Source organism: Puma concolor, chromosome A2 (genome assembly GCF_028749965.1).
Source record: "Puma concolor isolate L17-30 chromosome A2, mPumCon1.1.hap2, whole genome shotgun sequence".
NCBI lineage: Eukaryota > Metazoa > Chordata > Mammalia > Carnivora > Felidae > Puma > Puma concolor.
This window is the reverse complement of record NC_141668.1, coordinates 169,348,461-169,353,014: the sequence shown is the minus strand read 5'-3', so window position 1 is coordinate 169,353,014 and position 4,554 is coordinate 169,348,461. Positions and strand designations below refer to the sequence as shown.

At 64.8% G+C, this 4,554-nt stretch overlaps 1 long non-coding RNA gene across 1 annotated transcript; it reads left to right on the top strand.

The window, feature by feature from the left end:
- Window positions 1–3,761: 3,761 nt before the first annotated feature.
- Window positions 3,762–4,136, top strand: LOC147583873 (uncharacterized). The gene is made up of 2 exons (XR_015243477.1): window positions 3,762–3,913; window positions 4,016–4,136. It is a non-coding gene; the product is annotated as an uncharacterized LOC147583873 (long non-coding RNA).
- Window positions 4,137–4,554: the final 418 nt, after the last annotated feature.

The following is a 4,554-nucleotide window of genomic DNA, read 5'->3' as shown; positions in this document are numbered from 1 at the left end:
TCTCTCTCTCTCTCTCTCGTTCTATTAAGACTGAAAAAAGAAAAGCCAAACACATCAGGGTCTGGCTGCACAGAGGCCGCCCTTTTCTGTCCGCCCAGCAAGGGCACAAACTGCTTCCTCCAACCACAGGGACGGGACGAGAGGCCGGCCTCTGGCGCCAGCCTTCGAGTGTCCTGCTGGGGTCGTGGTGCTGACTCCGTGGGCAGGGGCCCTGCGTGTCAGGTGCGCGGGCACCCGGAAGGCCTAGGGGCCGCCACCAGCCAGCCAGCCCCTCCGCAGGGCTCCCGCGGTGGCCGGTAAAGCCTCCTCCCAGTCAGGCTCCTCCCAGATCCCGGGGCTCCTCCCAGAGGTGCTCCTGGGGAAGAGCTAACATTTAACCAGCACGCCCGGGGTGGCCAAACCAGGTGTGCAAGTACCGGGAACACTTCAGTACTTGTTGGCAAATCGAGGCTGCGTGGAGCGCCCGACTGCCCCCGGCGCCCGGAGGCCTCCCCCGGCACAGCCCCTGAGCCTCACAGGGGAAATCTTTCCCGAGCAGCAGCCTCTGAACTCTCAGCGGCTGGGGAGATGCCTGGCCCATTTGTACCTTGGGGAGGGGTGGGGGGGGGCTAGTGCACCTCACTTAGGCAGTTTAGACTTGGTCTGGGAGCTACAGGAAGGCGGGTTATTCTGGCCCTCCCGCTGTCCCTTACGCCACCTTGCCACTCAGTATTCCTACCTGTGCAATGGGCCCTTGCACCTAGCTCTGGCCTCTCTCTCCACCTGCGTCCTGGCCTCCTGGATGCCCCCCTCGCTCCCAGGCTGGATGGGGACCCCCTGGGGCCTCTCAGAACCTTGACAGAGCGCTCCAGAGCTCGGGGTGGCCAGCCTGCCTGCCTTTGGGGCCTGGGTCACGGCTCAGTCTCTGCGGCTCTCTCCCCGGCCTGGCCCCACACTGTAAGAATTTGCTTAGGGCGGTGGGTCACGTGAGTCAGGCTGCTATCCCCACCCGCCTACCCCCACCCCACTCCCTCCCGCCAGGGAGGGGGGGCATTAGTGGTTGTGACCCTAAGGGGTGGCTCGCGGCTTGGAGGGTTGGGGCCAGGGATGCTGCTGAGCCCCCCGTGACGTTCAGGCCATCCCCCTCTCCCCCCCCCCCCCCCCCCCCCCGGAGAATGATGCGGCCCCAAACATCCACGGTGCTGAGGGCGAGAAACCCTGGCCTGGCTCTAACTTCAATCCTGCCTGCTGCTAAGCGCGCCTGGGGCCTCTCCCTCTGGGTGCTCGGCAGGAGGATAAAGCGCTGCCCCCTGGCTCTCCGCGACCCGGGACTTGAGCCCCCTTGCTGCGCTCTGCCCCCTCTGCCCCAGAGAGGCGGCCGGTCTCGCTCCGGGGCTCCCTGCTCTCCGTCCGTGCGATGGGCCTGAAACCGGGCGGTGACGGGACGCCTCAGGGAGGGGCCCCGTGGGTCGACTTCGCCTCCGTGACCCCAAGGGGACGAGGCCGGGTCCTGGCCCTGCGCCCCCCACCCCCTGGGAGGCGGCGGGCAGAGGAGAGCAGGCCGCGGGGGGCGGGGGCGGGCGGCAGGACGAGGCCGCACTTCTGGTCCGAGTTCTTTTCTTTTTTTAAAATCAGCGCAGTTGAACGCCAGGCTCCGCCCTCCATCCGGCGCCTGCCACGTGGGCCGCCCGGCAGCCGGCAGCCGCCCCTGTCCCCCGGCCCTCCTGGGGCTGGCCGGGCGGGCTGAGGCTTCGGTTTCACTTTGCTGTCACCGCACTTCACTTTCGGGCAGAGCCACAGCGGCCGTCAGGTACAGGGTCCCGCCGGGCGCCACCTGCAGCTCCCTCTCCCGAGCCTCCGCCGCACCCCCCCCCCCACTCTTGGGGTCAAGGTCAAGGGGTCAAGGTCAAGTTCTCCACGTGACCTCGGGCAGGGCGGGCAACCTCTTCCCTCCGGGCTCCTGCCCCCACGCCCGCCGCCTTGAAGTGGGGCCGAGGGTCACGTCCACCAGAGAACGCCAAGGACAGCCCCGCGATGTCCCCAGTGGGAGCCGGTGGGGCGGGGTGCAAGGCAGAACAGGATGTCATGTCAGCTGACGTCACCCAGCAAGGGACCCTTGGCCCAGAAACCGCTAGGAAGGAGGCTCCATGTGGTCTGAGCCCCGGCCTGGATGTGTGTGCTGGGGGCGGGGGGGGGGGGGGGGGAGGACAGTGTCCCCGAGGCCACCTGCCACCACAGCATCTGTCTGGCAGCCCCAGGCTGGCGGCCCAGCTGCTCTGCTTGCTTTCCGGCACACCTGCCTGTCTCAGGGACTCGGTGTTTTTGTCTGTGAAATGGGCGTGGCCTTGTGCCTCAGTCCCACCCGCCCCACCCAGGACCCTGCGGCCCTTCTGCGGAGTCGGGTGGTCCACAGCCCGGGAACAGAGCCACTGCCTTCCCAGCCAGGGAGGAACCGGGCCCCGCCACCTCTCCCCCGGCAGCTCAGGGCCCAGGGCCTCGTGGAGGACTCGCCAGACAGGACCGGGGAGTCACCTGAGGCTCCGGCAGGATAGAGCGTGAACCAATGGGAGAGGGTGGTTTGCTTTTTTAATAACAGCTTTATTGAGATATAATTCACATACTGTACAGCTCACCCACTTCAAGAGTACAATTCACTGGTTGTTAGTACGTTCACGCGTTCACAGAGCTGTGCAACCGCCACCACTAATTCTGGAACATTCCATCACTCCAAAAGCAGCCCTGTCCTCATTAGCTGTCATCCCCACCCCGCCCCCGGCCCCCGGCCCCCACGAGCCCCGTTCCCGTCCGTGGATGAGCCCGTCCTGGACGTTTCACACACGCAGACCCACACCCCGCGTGGCCTCTCGTGGCCGGTTCCCTCCCTGAGCGTCGTGTGTTCGGGGTCCGTCCGCGGGGCGGCCGGGGTGGGCGCCTCGCTCCTGCTCGCGGCCGAGGGGCGTGCGCGGGGGACACGTGCATCTGTGGACGTGCGCGTGCGCGGTGGATGCACCCGAGGGGCGTGCGCGTGCGCGGTGGACACACCGTGTGTACCTGTTTTTCAGCTGCTGGACGTCTGGATCGTTTCCAGCCCGGGCTACCGTGAATCCTGCTGCTGTGAACGAGGGCAGGTGTTGAGGTGACCAACACAAAGTGTTGATGAGAGCGTGTCCGCCCACGGTGAGTGATGTTCGGGGACCCTGCGTTTTGTGGGGTGAGGGGCACCCAGGGGAGGTGCCCTGGCACCCAGGCTCTCCAGGTCTCTGCTGGGCTCCGGGGAACCCCTTTCCTGCCCCGTAGGTTGGCCCCGCCGTGAACCCGGAAGGTCCCCACTGAGGACACCAGAGGCTCCCGGAACCTCAGGGGCTGGCGGACACAGGGCAGGGGCCAGGCGGGCCGGAAAGCGGTCCCTTCCCTGTAAGGCAGAGGGTTGCAGGGCTATGGTGAGCTGAGCAGACCAAAGGGAGAGGTGGGGAAGGGAGGGGAGAGGCGAGGAGGGGAAAGAGGGTGGCACAGGGGTTTCCTCCTAGCCCACGTGGGCCGGTGGCCCCCCTGCACCTGTGCCTGTGTCCTGCCCCACCTTGGGCACGGCGTCCCCAGGCAGGGAAGGAGACGGAGAAATCAGTTACAGTGTCCGATTCTGTCATCCGGGAGCCACCTGCTAGTTGTTTGTTTGTTTGTTAATTTTCTTTAATGTTTATTTATTTTTTAAAACTCTTCTAATATTTATTTATGTTAGAGAGACAGAGACAGAGCGCGAGGGGGGAGGGGCAGCAAGAGAGGGAGACACAGATTCTGAAGCGGGTTCCAGGCTCTCGGCTGTCAGCGCAGAGCCCGACGCGGGGCTCGAACCCGCGAACCGTGAGATCATGACCTGAACTGAAGTCAGCCGCTTAACCGACTGCGCCCCTCGCAGGCTCCCCGCCTTTGATGTGGGGTAAGACAGACAGGGAAGGGCACACCCAGGCGATCACCCAGGCCTGCCTCCCCACCCCCAACCTCAGGACCCCCGCCTGGGCCTTGCTAACTCCCCTCCCAGGTCCTGGTGCCGAGACCCCACCCCTCGGTGGACCGGCCAGAAACCCAGCCCCGGTCCAGGTGTCATCCGCAGGGAGACTGAGTACTAGGTCTGCTCATGTGCTCAGTGGCCACTTGGACGCCGTCTTGTAGGGAGATGTCCGTTCACATCCTCTGCCCGCTTTTTCGTTGGGAAAACTGTTGGTTGTCCAGTTGTAAGGACGCTTGCTTCGCACATCCTTACAACTAGACCCGCCTCCCGTGTACAAGATTTGCAAATATTTCCTCCCACTCTGGGGGCTGTCTCTGGATGGTGGCCTTTCACGCACCAAGTTAGTTGTGATCAGTCCAAGTTCACCTGCTTTTTTTCTCCTGCTGCCCGAGTTATGTACGTATCATGGTGAAGAGCCCGCCAGCAAGTCCCAGGCCACAAAGACGGGAGACGGAGAAATCACACCAGCAGTGGTGCTGAAGGTTCCCCGGAAGGTCTGGCGGCCCTTGAGGGTGGGGGTGGGGGGGGGTGGGGGGGGTGGGGGGGGAGGGGAGAGGGGAGAAGGGGAA